Raw genomic sequence first — 18558 nt, 5'->3', positions numbered from 1 at the left:
AAAACTCGATTGACTATCGCACCAATACTTATTATTCTTGAACAGGACATAGGGTATGTGGTTTATACTGATGCATCTAAACAAGGGTTAAGATGTGTTTTAATGCAATCTGACAGAGTAGTAGCTTATGCTTCTCGTCAACTGAAGAATCATGAAAGAAATTATCCAACACATGATTTGGAATTAGCAGCAATTGTACATGCTTTAAAAACTTGGCGACATTATCTGTATGGTGAAAGATTTGAGTTTTACCCTGATCATAAAAGTTTGAAATATCTTTTCACTCAGAAAGAGCTTAACCTGAGACAAAGACGTTGGATGGAATACTTAGAAGATTATGATTTTGGTCTACATTATCATCCTGGAAGGCTAATATAGTAGCTGATGCTCTGAGTAGGAATATACATGGATTTGTAGCAAGACTACAAATTCAGAAATGGAAGATGATGAATTGTATTCAAGATTATGATTTACAGGTGAACGTACATGAGCATGGTACTTATCTTTATAATTTTGTAACAAGACCAACCTTGCTAGGGAAAGTTGTTGAAAAACAACAAGAGGATAACACCTGTAAATCAATTCAAGAACATATTTTGGATGGAGATAAAATAGAAGGTTGGACCTTTCATGAAGAAGATGGTTTAAGGTATTTAGGTAAACTATATGTACCCAAAATTCCAGAATTAAGGAATGAAATTCTTCATGAAGCTCATTACTCATCATACACTATTCATCCAGGAAGTACAAAAATGTATCAGGATTTATGTCATCAGTTTTGGTGGAATGGTATGAAGAGAGATGTAGCCATTTTTGTATCAAAATGTTTGACCTGTTAGCAAGTGAAAGCTGAACATCAAAAACCCGATGGCTCTCTTCAACCTTTACTTATTGCACAATGGAAATGGGATCATATCACAAAGGATTTCGTAATAGGTTTACCACGATCACCTAAAGGTAAAGATGCAATATGGGTTATTGTACATCGTTTAACCAAGTCTGCACATTTCATATCAGTCAAAACGACAGATTCCACAGAAACTCTTGGGAAATTATATATTCGAGAGATAGTGACATTACATGGAATTCCTATTTCTATGGTTTCTGATAGAGATTCAAAGTTTACTTCTCAGTTTTGGGGTACTTTGTAAAAAGCATTAGGAAGTCAATTGAATTTTAGTAGTGCATTTCATCCCCAAACTGATGGACAATCATAAAGGACTATTCAGATTTTAGAAGATATGCTAAGAGCTTGTGTTTTGAATTTTCATGGAACTTGGGAAGATCATCTTGGTTTGGCAGAATTTGCTTATAACAACAGTTTTCAATCTAGCATCGGAATGGCTCCATATGAAGCACTCTATGGTAGACCATGTAGATCACTTTTATGTTGGGCGGAAGCAAGTGAAACTATGTTATTAGGACCTGATGTGGTACAAGAAACAACAGAGAAGATCAAAACTATCAAACAACGCTTGCTTACAGCTCAGTGTCGACAAAAGAATTATGTTGATAGAAGAACAAGGCCATTGAAGTTTAATATTGGGGATCATGTATTCCTTAAAGTTTCACCTCGAAAGGGAGTTAAAAGATTTGGAAAGTTTGGAAAATTAGCCTCACGATTTATTGGACCTTTTGAAGTACTACAACGAATTGGGGAAGTAGCTTACAAGTTAGCACTACCACCTCAATTTTCGAATGTTCATAATGTGTTTCATGTCTCTACGCTTAGAAAATATGAACCAGATCCAGCACATGTCCTAGATTGGAGAGAACTAAACATAGATGAGAAATTATCTTTTGAGGAAAGACCAATACAGATATTAGATCATAAAGAACAAGTGTTACGAACGAAAATTATGCTACTAGTTAAAGTTCTTTGGTTACATGGGAATATTGAAGAAGCTACATGGGAATTAGAGACAGAAATGCATAAGAAATATCCATAGTTGTTCTTGTATGCCAGTAAGTTTTAAATTTCGAGGACGAAATTTCTTTTAAGGAGGGTATATTGTGAAGTCCGGTTTAAAATATATATATATATATATATATATATTTGGAAATCAAATGTTTTGCTTATAAGTTAAAATTTCGTTTAGATTGATTATATATGTATATGGGTTATAGTTATATATATATATATATATAATAATCTGACCACATAAAATGGTTGTTTCCATTATTAAATCATTAAATCAATAAATCACTACATAGCATGGGCATTTCGACAAAATCCCAAATCAATCAATGCTCATCGAGTCATCCAACCAACCATCCTTGGTCAGCAATCGAACAAAGAAGTTTATGTGAACCTTCCGAACCGTCTTCTCCACATAACCGCACATGTGAACTATATTTGTCAATCATTATTATTATCAATTCCGTTTTTCCATTCACTCAATAACTAATCATAATAAACCATTTACATTTCACTAAGGACGGGCAATGGGAAATTACTTTTCTTCTTGTCCCCATTCCCAGCAGAATTTCACCACCTCCAAAAGGGAATCACGAGGAACAGGCCTTAAGGGGTCAGCAATTGTGTCCTCCGAAATATTAGGAATCTCCCGACTTGTCCACGGAGTTTCCCTCACCACTGCCCTTCGCCTCTTCATCGCATGGCCAAGAATCTCACTCTTTTCCTGACCCTTATTTTGCCGGACCCCAACTATAACATCTTCACCACATTCACCCTCAGCAGTGGACATGTCAATCTTTCGAGGAGGATTCGTAAGAAATTTAACAAGGGTGACACATACCACACCCGGATCATCCCAATTTATATCCGGGGGTGTATATTGCACCTCTTCTTTAGCATTTTATACACAATGCTCTCTCGATTTGGCTACTCCAGCATCCTCAATTTTATCACTCTCCCCTCCAACATCCTCAATCTTCTGACTTTCCTCTCCAGCATCCACAGTCTTATTCATCTCCTCTCTAACATCCTCAGTCTTATTCCTCTCCTCTCCAGCATCCCAAGTCTTCCTCGCGTATGCATGACTGGTACACTTTTCCAAGCGTAAAACTCTCTCCTCTAGCTGACCCTTCTCACGTGCAATACTGCAACCTCATTCCTCAACTGCTGCACAACAGAGTTTAACTCATCAAGGTCCTTACATACCCGCGGAGCTACACTAGGTGCATCACATTCAAAAACATCTGATCCCCAACTCCAATACGGTTGGCTCATCTGCAATTGCCTTGGTCGTAAGAGGCGCAGTATAACAGGCTATCAAACACATAGAGTTAACAGGTCATATACAATACTAAACAGTTTTCCTCATGAAACGAACATAGTACTGAAATAAATTATTAACTACACACCTGTTTGCTTTGAAATATATAAGCGTTCAGCTTTCTAAACTCAAGCACTTTATCCGTGGATTCTCACCAACAAATTCGAGAGACTAATGCAGGTTCCTCGATCCGCTTACAATATCTAAGGGGGGGAATTCCCCACGAATAATGGTTGAATTCGTCCATTTTATGAACCAAATGTAAGTACTCCTCGTTTATCTTCACATTTTGGGGTTTACCTATTATCACAAACTCCACAAAATATAGCAGTCCCAATTTGAACGAGTCCTCACTTCCTCTTTTGGACTTCAGGAATTCATTTTCTAAGTCATGGCAAGTAATGTGACCCCTGTTGGTAAAATGCGCTTTCATAAATTGATTATGAGCATCCCCCCTGGACGTTATGTTAGGCTCTGTTCCACATTTTAGACCACTTATCAAACAAAAATCCTTTACAATGAATTGAGCAACATTGGACCCTATTGCATAACTAAGGCCCAACATGTCCTTAATGACAAGACTCGACCTAAATTTTGCTTTGGAATCCTAGCCGGACCCTGTGCGTGTCCGACACCTGTCGGATGTCGGGCATGAATGACCTAATTGCCCTTCCCTACAAAGCACGATAAAATAACAAGATTGACTCCTACCTAAAAATCGGCAGAGTCTCCCTTGTAACTGGATCAATACCAAAACATTTACACATGCTAAACAAGCATATATACACAACCAACTGCCAGCATACGTATAGGTACATTCCAACAGTTAAATTCTAATTCTAGGGCAAATTATCAGAACGACTACTAAGAATTTACAAAGGAGTCAATTCTTTTACAAAACAAAAAGTCCTACATCAGAAAGGAAAGCGCGGAAGGTGGAAAACGGCCCGGTGGTGGATCACTATGCACGCCTACTGTCTGGGGGCGCAAAACATTAAAAGGGTGAGTGGACCCAAAAACAAAGTTTAGAAAAATACATAAGAACATATTAACCCCACTGTAAAAACAGTTATACAAACTAAATTATTCTCTTTATTATATTTGTACTGAAATCAATGCACTCATGTAATTATACATATATATGCCAATCATACTCATGGTCAACATTAATTTCTTAAAAGCATTGAAAACAGTTTAAAACTACCACCTAGGTGTACCCCTTATTTCCGTCAATTCCTAATATCCGTCAATTCCTCGCATCACCATGGGTGACACGTACTCGCAGGTCTCAGTGACACAAGGTCAGTCTGAGCCGCAACTAGCAGGATTCAGGGGACCGTAGTCAGCCTGATCCGCATTACTTGCTCCACATGAGTTCGGGTACCATAGAACTCGTGGGGCAACTGTCAAGCTAAACCGAAGGCAACCAATAAAATCCAAAGGCAACATTTGATTTGAAGGCAACTTATTTACCGAAGGCAACATTTGTATATCTGAGTACCTAAGGCGGTTTAGGGAAATATAAAGTTTCTGAAGAAAATCTGCTGAATAACTGAACTTCTGTAAACTCTAAAATTCTGCTGCCATTTATCTGATAATTAACTAGAATTTCTTTTCCTATATCCTTTAAAGGATATTCCACTCGGCAGCATGCAAAACAAAATATTTAAAAGCATATAACAGCTTATAAAACACTGATATTTGAATAAAACTTATTCAAGATCAAATACTGTAACTGAACTGCTTAAATTCATTTATGAAACATGGAGTCCACTCACTGGTGGTTCGTGCTCGCTGGACCTCTTGAAGGTCCCTCCTGCGGGTCAACTGGTGCCCGGGTGCCTGATTCAATGACCATAATATTCTATTAATACAATACTCAATATAGTACTAATTTAAAAACACTGACCCCCGGCTCCTAGAAGTACGTGCGTCGGATTAAAGTTGTTCCTATGGCAAAAAAAAAAAACTTTCCTTCCACTTGGAATAGTTTAGCAGTATCTTGGGATTCAAAAAGTGCTGAAGCCCCAAAAAGTCAACCCAGGACCGCGCCGGTCCACGACTTCAAAATTATGATCCGGAAGCCTCTAGAAATTCCAAAAGATTAGGAAAGTGTATTGTCTATGATTTTGTTTTCGTATTTTAGGTGTGTGCAATTGGATCTAAAATTGACACATAACTATGATAAACTTAGAAGATATATAATTACGCTTATCAAATATGCTAGCGTCGGTCGTATGTGGGCATGTGTCACCCTATTTCCATGTTGTATGTCCAAGACGGTAGGTGACTAGACCTTTGCCTCCGACCCTAATATACATATTTTCCTCCCCTTCTTGAGCTGTATAAGGGTCCAACTCCATTCATAGTTGATTTCGAACAAAAAAAGAAAAAAGAAATCATAATTGATTTATTATTTTTCCAACTATATGATAGAATTCTTTTCTTTTAGACTGTATAAGTTAATTAATTAGCACGAAGAAAAGGATAGAATTCTTTTTTTGCGGACCCAATACATATTAAATGTAGACTCGATACATTTACACAATCCACCCCTGGAATCTCTTCACAGCCCCAAAAAGATTTCAAAAAGTTCACCATATTATTAAATGTCTGATAATATAAATATCCAAAAATTATAATTTTGAGCTTAGTAGCGTGGGCTTGTAATTAAACAGAGCATTAAAGTGATTAGTTGCTATGGAAACATTCTTAGGTGAAGCATTAGTGGTCTTGAATTGTTCACATTGGCATTGGTGGGTGAAGTCGCAAAAAGCACACCCCCTATCCTCGGGTTTAGTAAGGTCTCCCAACCACAAAGGTTGGGTAGCACAAGCAAACCATAAAAATTATAGTTTTGGGAGCTTTTTTATTTTTTATTTTTTTTGCCCCCTTACACTAAACAAACGCAGTTGATTTAAGTAGAAATCAATTTAGTCCTTTTGCCAAGCTTGATGGCAAAGTGGGGCAAATCACACAGTCCATATCCACCCCTTGGAACCTCCATAACCCTCAAAAGTTTTTTTTATTTTAAAAAAAAATCCCAAATAATTTGAAATGTTTGATAATGAATGTACACAAATTATAGCTCTGGGATGGGAGCTTCTAATTTTTACACTCCATAGCAAAAAATAAAAAAACAGAAAAAGAACCCGGTTAATTTAAGTGGAAATCAATGAAGTGCTTTATTTCACTAAGACAAGCTTGATGGTACGATGGATTTTGGCATTCTGATATCGTTTGGCCTTCCAAAACTGCATTCAAAGTTTCATAGTTAATTCTCTGAATAAATTCTGTTTTTTCAGTTTCGGAGTTACGTAGTTAAGTCTCCGAATTAATTCTGTTTTTCAGTTTTAATGTAATAACTCCGGTAGCAGTTCAAGGGTTGAGAGTTGCGTATATAGACAGGTTTGTCTAACGTTTCTGATCATCACAGATTTTAATACAATTATCCCAAGAGAATTCCTCTTAATTTCTGGTGGAATCCAGATTTCTTGTTACTCAAGGTTTCGCTTGAAACCTTTGTTGCTTGTGCTGCGTCAAGTGGTATCAGAGCGGGTCTCTCCCGTTTTGGTATTCTTGTCTTTTCTTATCATGGGTGATCGAGAAGCTGATGTCCTAGCCCCAATTACCCGAGCGGATCTGGGCGCTCAAAACCAACGGATCGACAACCTAACCAACCAATTTGGGGAGATGCGAGAATTGTTGTTGCAAGCTCTTGGTGGCAACAATAGAAGAGGTGGCAGAGATGACGAAAGAAGAGAAGGCAGGGAGGACAATCGAAGAGAAGGTAGAGATGGCGGGAGAAGAGATAATAGGAGGCAACATATTCCGGATAGCGAGTCAGAGTCAGAAGAAGAATATGAGGAACCACCACCACCGGCTAATAATCGTCGTAATCGTAATTACGAAAATTTTGGCGATTATCGGATTAAAGCCGAAATCCCTAACTTTTGGGGAAATCTGAAGATTGAAGACTTCTTGGATTGGCTTGTAGAAGTGGAGAGGTTTTTCGACATTTTGGAGGTTCCTGAGCATAAAATGGTGAAGATGGTAGCTTTCCGTCTAAAAGCTACAGTTGCTGTATGGTGGGATCAATTGCAAAATTCAAGGCAGAGGCAAGGAAAGCAGCGGGTTCGTACATGGTGGAAGATGAAGTTGCTTATGATGGAACGATTCTTGCCCACAGATTATGAGCAGATTCTATACCGTATGTATCTAGGTTGTGCACAAGGCAACCGTTCGGTTTCTGAATATACCGAAGAATTCATGCGTTTGGTAGAGCGAAACCATTTGACCGAGACTGACAATCAAAAGGTCGCGAGGTATAACAATGGGCTGAAGATTTCCATCCAAGAAAAAATTGGTATGCAGAATATATGGACTTTGCAAGAGGCGATTAACATGGCGATGAAAGCTGAACTGTTGGAGAAGGAGAAGCGCCAACCCAACTTCCGCAGGAACACGACGGAAGCCTCTGAGTATGCTACTGGTGCTTCTAGTGGCTCCGGAGATAAGGGGAAAGCGCAACAGCAACCTGGAGGAACGACAAAACCAGCGACAACTGTCCAAAACAAAAACTTTAACGAAAGCAGCAGCCGGACTTTCAACAGAGGGCAGTCCCGAAACCAAACCCAGAATCCGTATGCTAAGCCCATGACGGACATATGTTACCGTTGCCAAAAACCAGGACATCGTTCTAATGTTTGTCCAGAGCGGAAGTAGGCTAACTTTATCAAGGAGGTCGATGAAGATGAGGAAAAAGAGGAAGTCGGGGAAGATGATTATGCAGGGGCTGAATTTGCAATTGAGGAAGGAATGGAGAGGATTACCTTGGTTTTGCAGAGATTTCTTTTGGCACCAAAGGAGGAAGGGCAACATCATAGTATTTTTCGTTCCCTCTGCTCAATCAAAAACAAGGTGCGTGATGTGATCATCGACAATGGAAGTTGCGAGAATTTCGTGTCAAAGAAATTGGTGGAGCATTTGCAGCTATCAACGGAGCCACATGTCAGCCCTTACTCACTAGGTTGGGTTAAAAAAGGCCCTTCAGTTCATGTTGCTGAGACTTGCCGTGTGCCACTATCCATTGGTAAGCATTACAGCGATGATGTATTATGTGACGTTATTGACATGGATGCATGCCATATTTTATTAGGGCAACCTTGGCAATTTGATGTGGATGCGACTTACAAGGACGAGATAATGTAATTTTGTTTTCTTGGAACAACCGAAAAATTGCAATGGCAACTACAAAGCCCTCAAAACAATCTGTTGAGCCTAAGACGAGGAGTTCTAGTTTCCTAACCCTAATTAGTAGCGAGCAAGAGTTGAACGAGGCTGTCAAAGAGGCGGAGTATTTTTGTCCCTTGGTGTTGAAGGGGTTGTTGAAGCTTGGCAGAGGAGAAAGTGACATTCCACAAGACGTGCAGCAGATTTTGTCACAGTTTCAGGAACTACTTTCTGAAAAATTGCCGAACGAGTTGCCACCTATGCGGGACATACAACACCGAATTGACTTGGTGCCTGGAGCTAGCCTTCCGAATCTGCCTCATTATCGGATGAGCCCCAAGGAGAATGACATCCTAAGAGAGCAGATTGAAGAATTACTGCAGAAGGGATTTATCAGGAAGAGTTTGAGTCCCTGCGCAGTTCCCGTTTTGCTAGTTCCGAAGAAAGACAAGACTTGGCGAATGTGTGTTGATAGCCGAGCAATCAACAAGATAACAGTCAAGTACAGGTTTCCCATTCCACGATTGGAGGATATGCTGGATGTTCTTAGCGGCTCAAGGGTGTTTTCCAAGATAGATTTGCGAAGCGGTTACCACCAGATTCGCATCAGACCTGGGACGGATTATTTGAATGGTTGGTGATGCCATTCGGATTGTCAAATGCGCCTAGCACTTTCATGAGACTCATGAATCAGGTTCTTCGACCATTTATTGGCTCTTTTGTCGTAGTTTATTTCGATGACATTTTAATTTACAGTACCACAAAAGAGGAACATCTTGTGCATTTGAGACAAGTTTTAGATCTTTTGAGAGAAAATAAACTGTATGTGAACCTAAAAAAATGTACTTTCTGCACAAATAAGCTACTGTTCTTGGGTTTTGTTGTTGGTGAGAATGGTATCCAGGTAGATGACGAGAAGATCAAGGCAATCCTTGACTGGCCAGCTCCAAAAACAGTTTCTGAAGTTCGAAGTTTCCATGGTTTGGCCACCTTTTACAGAAGATTTGTGAGGCATTTCAGCTCCATTGCTGCACCTATCACAGAGTGTTTGAAGAAGGGTCGGTTCAGCTGGGGAGAGGAGCAAGAGAGAAGCTTTGCAGATATAAAGAAAAGCTTTACACCGCGCCGGTTCTAGCCCTTCCAAACTTTGAGAAAGTTTTCGAAGTTGAATGTGATGCCAGCGGTGTGGGAGTCGGAGCTGTGCTTTCACAAGACAAGCGGCCAGTTGCGTTCTTCTCTGAAAAGTTGAGCGAAGCACGTCAAAAGTGGAGTACTTATGACCAAGAGTTCTATGCGGTTGTTCGAGCTTTGAAGTAATGAGAGCACTATCTTATCCAGAAGGAATTTGTTCTGTTTACAGATCATCAAGCGTTGAAGTATATTAACAGCCAGAAAAATATTGATAAAATGCATGCTAGATGGGTGACTTTTTTGCAGAAATTTTCGTTCTTTATCAAGCATACTTCTGGCAAGACAAATCGTGTGGCGGATGCGCTGAGTAGAAGAGCTTCATTGTTAGTCACGCTGACTCAAGAAGTTGTGGGGTTTGAATGTCTGAAGGAATTATATGAAGGTGATGATGATTTCCGGGAAATTTGGACTAAGTGCACCAATCAAGAGCCGGTGGCAGATTACTTTCTTAATGAAGGTTATTTGTTCAAAGGCAACCAGTTGTGTATTCCAGTTTCCTCTTTAAGGGAGAAGCTCATTCGGGACTTGCATGGTGGAGGGTTGAGTGGCACCTAGGCCGTGATAAAACAATTGCAGGGATGGATGAGAGATTTTACTGGCCACAACTCAAACGAGATATTGGAACTATTGTGCGCAAGTGCTACACTTGTCAAACTTCGAAGGGGCAGGTACAAAACACTGGATTATATATGCCATTACCAGTTCCTAACGATATTTGGCAGGATCTTGCTATGGATTTTGTCCTCGGTTTGCCCCGAACACAAAGTGGAGTGGACTCTGTATTTGTGGTGGTTGATCGGTTCTCAAAAATGACGCATTTCATAGCCTGCAAAAAGACTGCTGATGCATCAAATATAGCCAAACTGTTTTTCAGGGAGGTTGTTCGCTTGCATGGGGTTCCTACATCCATTACATCAAATCGTGACACCAAGTTCTTGAGCCATTTTTGGATCACTTTGTGGAGGCTGTTTGGGACTACTTTGAATCGTAGCAACACTGCCCATCCCCAGACTGATGGCCAGACTGAGGTTACAAACCGGACATTGGGCAATATGGTACGAAGCGTCTGTGGAGAGAAGCCAAAACGATGGGATTATGCACTACCGCAGATGGAGTTTGCATATAACAGTGCAGTCCATAGTGCAACTGGGAAGTCTCCATTTTCCATTGTTTATACTGCTATACCTAACCATGTTGTAGATTTGGTGAAACTGCCTAGAGGCCAGCAAACCAGTGTGGCAGCGAAAAATTTGGCTGAGGAAGTAGTAGCCGTTCGAGATGAAGTCAAGCAGAAACTTGAGCAAACTAATGCTAAGTACAAAGCTGCTGCAGATAGGCATCGGCGAGTTAAAGTGTTTCAAGAAGGCGATTCTGTGATGATATTTCTGAGGAAGGAGAGGTTTCCAGTTGGCACATATAGCAAGCTTAAACCAAAAAAATATGGTCCTTACAAAGTGCTCAAACGGATCAATGATAATGCCTATGTTATTGAGTTACCGGATTCCATGGGAATTTCCAATATTTTTAATGTTGCAGATTTATATGAGTTCCTTGAAGATGAGGTCCTTTATCCATATTATAACTCGGGGTCAAGTTCTTCGGAGGTGGAGGGGACTGATGTAGAACAGATGGTAGATTTTATCGCGGTCGAGCTAGAAAAAGGACGTAGCGGGAATTTGTAGATTTGTTGTCCGAGCTCCGATTAGGACGCAAAATACCATTTCGGAAAGGGAACGACTCCACGAGTCAAACTCATAGCTTTGCTGTGAGGTACGATGGATTTTGGCATTCTAAGGTCGTTTAGCCTTCTAAAACGGCATTCAAAGTTTCGTAGTTAATTCTCCGAATAAATTCTGTTTTTCAGTTTTAATGTAATAACTCCCCTAGTAGTTCAAGGGTTGAGAGTTGCGTATTTAGACAGGTTTGTCTGACGTTTCTGATCACCTCGGATTTTAATACAATTATCCCAAGAGAATTCCTCTTAATTTCTGGTGGAATCCAGATTTCTTGTTACTCAAGATTTCGCTTGAAACCTTTGTTGCTTGTGCTGCGTCAAACAGGGGGGAAAAACCCCAGAAAAACAAACCAACAGACTACCAGTCAATCACTCTTATTTAACTTTAGATAAACACGTACACGAGCAACAAGATCTGCAACCTGTAAACATGAAATTGAGGAAATAAAGAACCTACAGCTCCATTACGGAGCATACTGTTTGAATAAATGTGAGCACAACTAGTATAGCGGCTACAATAATAGACAGGCTAGCCCATGGGGATTTGAAATAGTCTTGTTTCAAACTTGCCTTCCACTCGTGCCAGGGCTCTCCGTAGTGTTCATTCAGCTTGTCACAAAGATCGGTGAAATAGAATTTTCTGCTGAACAAAATAGGCCCCAAGTCAAGATTATTAATAAAATCCGCTGTTGCCTTGCTGTCCGGTAGCTTAGATTCAAGAACTCTACTCTTCGCAAGCAATTCCACATCCTTGGCACTATCTACCAGGCGGTCCATGAAGAAGACATAGTCGTTGATGTAATGATCACAGTGCTCACACTGCTCATAGGCAATAAGATTACGAAAGAAAATTTCTGTTGAACCCCGTATTCGCAGGCGTGGAATTTTAAGGATTCCATTCTCAAATTGTATGTCAAATAATTTTGTATTTTTTTTTTTTAGCCTTCTCAAACTTGACTCCCGCCTGGTGTAATTCTGTTGCATTTGGTATGTTTAAAGTTTTGAATTTTTTTTTGGTTGGAAGATCAGAAGGTAAAGGTCGATGACATTGTAGCAAAAAGTCAACAAAATGGTGTATTTTAGTCGAAGGGCGAGAGAATTTGTGACAAATTTCATGAAATGGCCTTTTGTAAACCCTATTGCGGAATAACTTATGGGTTAGGCTAATGATGGAAAGCCCACTTTCGAGATCAAATATATTTTTGGAATGGGCTAAGAAGTAGAGATACTCGAGGATAAAGAATGGCACCTGATTTTCAAGCAACAACATATCATATATAATGTCCCTTAGCATCCCTGGTTTTCCAAATATTCGGTCGTTTTCCCTTTGTAGTGATGGCAAAGAAACTCTGAGCATGACCTCAAAGGTAAAGGTGGCGTCGACCATAATTATTTTTACGAGCTCATGTTCATCAAATTTGACGGTTACTGCGTAAGAAGCACGAATTTGTGCTTGCCGTTCCATCATGTCTTTGAAAAGAACCTCCAGCTCTACCCCTGTTCGTTCAAGAAAGTCCTTCATGTACCGCATTTTATGCTCTTCCATGGCTTTTAGGCTTTCTCGACCATGGTGAAGGGGGCCAATTGAGACCACCTGAGGTGTATAGGCCTTGTTATTTACACCACGTAGTCGCTTTGGAACCTTGTAGATACAGCACTCAGAGGATAAGGGAGGCAGGTCGTTCAAATTATTTGTAAGTTCTTCCATATCTGTATCCCCACAGCCTGCAATCAAACATTGCATGGTCATGGTCAGATATATATATATATATATATATATATATGTCGGATTATATGTTCTTTGTAATAAATAATAATATTTGGTGCAAAGGATTTAAATTAGATTATGTACAAGAAAGACTTATCAGAATCTCTGTTGCTCATTTACATGCAGCCAAATAAGAACAGGTTTCTTTATTCTTAGAACCCAAAGAAGAGTGATTGCTTGTTTGTGGACCCGACCAAACAAGACATTATCTATTCCAGCTGAGTTTTATTCAGCCAATAAGAGTTAGTTGTAACTCTTACTTCAATAAAACTCAAATTCTTGTTTCTTCCTTTTACCACTTTTATTCAGTATCTTTGAAAGGTGTGATATAGTTTCTAACTTACCATCAACGTTACTTGGCATTAGTAATTTGTAAACTCAATACCAAGGAAAGAGTATATAGCTGGCCCTTGCCTTTTCCTATTGAGAGGGCGACAATATACTAAATTCACGCACAACACGGATACTAGGATTCGAACTTAGGACCTTACCTGGGGGAGCAATTACTCCAAGTGTTTGTTTTATTATTAATTTCCTTTTTCACTAGCAGATGCAGATACCTGCTAGCTAGCTTGGCCCATTGCAAAGCCTCTTCATAGCTCAACTTTTCCCAGTTAATGAGTTCAAGCTGGCTATAAAGAGTTCAAATTACTCTATCTAAAAGGGAGTTATTACAAGAATATGTAAACAGTATGTAAAAGAAATTAGTGTAAAAATAATCCGTAATAAGCCTATTTTCTTCCAAGCTTCTAAAACCGACTTGTTCTAGCTTTTCTTTTGAGAAACAAAGCAACTTGCTCTTGCACATGATTGTGTTGTTATTAGGGGAAATGTAATGGATTATATTTTGTTTAGGACGTAATGGATTTCTAACTCAAAATGGCCAAAGCCGCACATTGACATATAAAACTAAGTAAAAGCAAGGAAGCTATGAGTTGACCTCGCTTCTAAAGCAACTTGTTCCTTTTTTTGAGGAGGGTGGGGGGCAAATTAAACCAAAGCAACTTCTTCTTCTTTTTTCTTCTTCGGGGGTTTGGGGGAATGGAGAACATCTTATTGCAAGGGACTTGTACTTCAAGTGATGAAGAACAAAAATTCATTTTCTTCCAATCAAAATGTACAAATTTCGAAAAAGTTTGTTGATTTTATTTTTCAGGGAAAAAAATCTGAGAATATATATGCATATTATATGTAGACCTAAGTTGACAACAGAAACAAACGAATTTATATCCTCTCTTTTAGATCTCATGCTTCCAGTCAAAACATACAGGAACAAACGAAATTCCATATAAAGAAAAGAATAAAGTTACAACATTTTAACATGACCTTTGCTCATTTCAAATGTCCAACTACCATTGAAACATAAGAAACTAAAATCTTCAAGAAAATGCTATCAATTGAAAAAACAATAAATAAAAAACAAAAAAAAAGGAAGGGAATTCGCACCTGCTATGCACAAAAGAGCAAGTCGATTACTAGAAAAGCTCAATGTCTTTTTTCTTCTTCTTTTTGTTGTGGAAAAGAAAAGCTCAATGATAAAATCTAATACTACTTTAACAATCTCGAACTGACTTTCTAATTTCTAATACTTTCTCCTATATATATATCAGCAGCAATTCTTTCATAATGGAATGGAATGGTCTCCTCAAGATGCCATGAAACCCTACTTTAACACTGTTGGTAAATTCTAATACATTATTGGTTTGAAATTTTTAGGAGCATATAGCATCGATCTATCTTTGCATCCGATGTCTTGTTTGATTCCCTTCCTCCCTAATACCACTTGAAATAGAATAATTTAAAGTCTCCCATGTACCCACTCAAGGAAAACACCAGAGTCACAACGCATGAGGTGGGAATCGAACACAAGCTAAAGGAACTAAAGCATGAAAAAACAGACGAAAATGGAGGAAGAACGCTAGAATAGAATCAGTACCTTGGGAGTAATATTAAATCATCTAATATTAAACTTACATTATACTAATTTCTCCAACATAACTTTTGGACGTTCTTTTAGTCTCTAATATATATGTTCTAATAAATCATCTTACCCACTTAAGTTATAAACCATTTTCTTTTAGTACGGAAAATCGACATTTTGACAGAGAGTTGAAAAACACTCCCCAATTTTAATGTCAACCACTTTTTTTATAAAAAAAAACATATAAATTTAACGACAACAATTACATCTAGCAATGCAACCTAAAAACTCAAAACCTCTGCGTCCCTTTCTGCAATGCAGATAGCAGGGTGAGGATATTGCGATAAGAACCAAGACAGAAGCCAAAGGAACTGCGATAGCCAACCAAAGTCTCCATTTCTTACCATCTGAACAATGCCACCATTTTGTTTGGTTAGTATTTAATAACATTTCTTGCTCTACACAAAGTACCATTAAAACGAAATTTGCCTAAATTTTTGTTACGAACAATCCATATGAAAAAATATATGTAGCAAATCTACATACTTTACATATGTTAAACAAAAAAAAAAAAAAAAAAAAAATTAGGATAGAATTTTTTTTGATTAATAGGCACTACTAGAAATCCTCCATATAAGCCACGGTAGTGGCTTATGCTAATGTGAACCACTGAAAAACCTGTGGGAAAGAGTATTGGCCACATGTCGCATGCAACCAGCGTCGTGGCCAATAAATAGCTGGGGCCCACCAATACTATTGGAAAACGGATTTAGAGTTGTCGCTCTCCTTTGCTGGAGCCCTTTGGTGTCTCATATAAAAGATGCGGGGCTAAAATATCAAGTAAAAGTTAGTTGATAAGTTTTGAGCATGATTGGTTAATCATCTTGAATCCGATAGGAATTTCTTATAGTTATTAACTTCATTGTGTTAAGTCCTCAGATTAGGTGTAGACTGGTGCTTCTCTCTTTTATCATAAATTTGTGACTCACAGATCTCTTAGCCTATTGTTCACGTTTTCCCCAACGATCATGCCACGGCTTGGCATGAGAATCTATCCAGGCACCTAACAGTATAATCGTTACTTTGCAACATACCATTCCCATGTTCTTTATGGTTTCTTTCCCAATGTTTGAAATGAAATTATATACCGAACAGAACAGAACAAAAGCTGTACCAGCCTACAAAAAACACAGATACATATGAAATAAAATATTGAACAGGAAGTCGCCACTTAAGCGTTAAAACATGCTTTGTTGTTTCATCTTTTTCTTTGAAATTGCTGTAAGGAAGGATCTTCATGTGAGTAGTTGAGTCTGATCATCCTCAGACTTGAAAATTTTGGTGAATCATCTAGCGCTTCTCCATAGCCAAATATAGTATACATAAGCTGTTTCAGCTATCATTCAAACTACAGTAGAGAGTTTTCTTCCCTTCAATTCAAGTTCGCGGTAGCCTGCCGAAGTTCAGAAGCCCAATATCCAGGTCTTCAATTAAGAAAACAATGTTGCAGAAGTTGATGCCATTTTGTGTTTATGCTGCAGCAGTTGCAAAAACAAATGGTACTGTGTCCAACTACCTTTTGCCAATTTCAAATCACGTGTAACTGTGTAGGTTGCAAGTTTATATATATATCTAAAATGCTTTGCTTTCTAGATTATCTCCTGACATTATTTAGGTAAGAGAGCACGCCTTAAATCGTGTACTTAATTTGTTTTTCCTGACATTATTTACCAATTTCAGGTGGCTGCTCAGTGGCTTTTCTTCATTTCATTTCCTGTAGAGACTAAACCATACGAGTAAGGTGTGGGAACCTAATTAAATCAAACTCTAGGTCAAATAATTCCTACCATTTGGGGATTATTTGACCAAATTGGGAATCAATTAACCTAATTAGGAGTTACTCAATTTAATTGGAAATTATCCAATTAAATTGAACGTTACCTAATTAGGTTGAGATTTGATTTGGTTAATTACCACGATCCCCAATTAAATGAGGAGTTGCCTAAATTGAATCAGGATTGATTTGATACCTACCACAATTAGGGATTTGATTTACCCTAATTAATCAAATCCCTAATTAATCAAATCAATTCCAAAAAGGGGAGGAATAATTCCCTTCCATCTACGGAATTATTCCTCTGAAACCCTAGCCTCTGAGACCTCTATAAAAGCATAGCCACACACAAGGGTTGAGGTACGCCTAAATTCCTACTAAACTCTACAGAAGTTATTTCTCAAAAACCCTAGCCACCCCCTCTCTTTCTCTCTCTCACACAAGGCTCCGGCCACCACACACGGCTCCGGCCACCCGGTTTTCCTTGAATTACCCTACCTAACTTAGGCATTGGAGGGCCTTTGGCCAACACCCCCGGGTGTGGTCCTTTTACTCCGATCTGTTTTGCAGGGAGAAAGAGAGGCGGAGAAGACGAAGGAATATTGGGCGAATATTCTCGTGGGGAAATTTGCCGAAACTGCAATTTGTGGACCAGCCGAGCTTCTACTCGAGTTGTCGAGGGCCAGCAATAAAGCCGCCATGCTTTGACGTACAAAACCCCGTTAGCCTTTTAACCACCTTACACTAGAAAATTGTTTTCCTTGTCCCTTCATCTTTCCTGCGCTCTCATATGAAAACTCAATTTCGTTCAAAAAAAAAATCTGAAAACTCAGCTAGTTCTTAAAAAACAAACCTTTAATATAATTATATTAATTATTATTTTGATATAAATTAGAGACTTAACATAGTTAAATTTTGGTTGAGTGAAGGGACACATGTCAAAAGAATAAGAAGGTCACAAGATGGGCATAGAGAGTTTGGTCACAGGAAAATTGAACTCTCATATTGCAACCTAAGATCTTCGTGAGAAATTTGCCGGACAACTACCATTAACTTTTTTTCTTCAAGATTACAAAAGCCTTTTCTTTTAGCATAGCAAAAGAAATGGACGAGATAAGGTGAAAATGATTGATGAAAGGAATTAATTACTTGTTTGTATTACTTAATTTACTCCAATACCTCATTCAACCAATGTGACTTTCAAAAAATAAAACCTCATTTAACCAATTGAAATCAAAAGTGCAAAAACACAAAATTTAAAATATATTGTCTTTAAAGTACTACCATTTACATGCACACCAAATCCTTTATAATTCATAATTCATGAATGAGATTCGCACTTATTTTGAACCATGTAATCTTTGTGAAGGCATAACATAACTTCATGACCTTAACAGTGGTGCATTTGACCAATTTTAGGATGAGTCTTGTGACAAATTTCCACAGACATGGTAATATTATTTATTTGTGACCACAAATTTAAGATGAGCTGGACCCATATTTTTATGTTTTTTTAGCAGCAAAGGTTCAATAGCTTCTTGACGCCGTAGCATAAGGGACTTCAAGTTAGTCGTGGATTGCAAAGGTTTGCAATTACATGTTGTTTCGGATTCTAGTTGGTCCATTACACTCATATGT

At 38.5% G+C, this 18558-nt stretch overlaps 1 long non-coding RNA gene across 1 annotated transcript; it reads right to left on the bottom strand.

Annotated features, from left to right (window-relative positions):
- Positions 11756-14752, bottom strand: LOC18767642. Its single transcript, XR_002272830.1, has 2 exons — positions 14612-14752; positions 11756-13122 (listed from the first exon to the last, which is right to left on the bottom strand). It is a non-coding gene; the product is annotated as an uncharacterized LOC18767642 (long non-coding RNA).

This window comes from Prunus persica, chromosome G8 (genome assembly GCF_000346465.2).
Source record: "Prunus persica cultivar Lovell chromosome G8, Prunus_persica_NCBIv2, whole genome shotgun sequence".
In the NCBI taxonomy this organism is placed as follows: Eukaryota; Viridiplantae; Streptophyta; class Magnoliopsida; order Rosales; family Rosaceae; genus Prunus; species Prunus persica.
The sequence above is the reverse complement of the archived record's forward strand: the minus strand, read 5'-3'. Positions and strand labels throughout refer to the sequence as shown.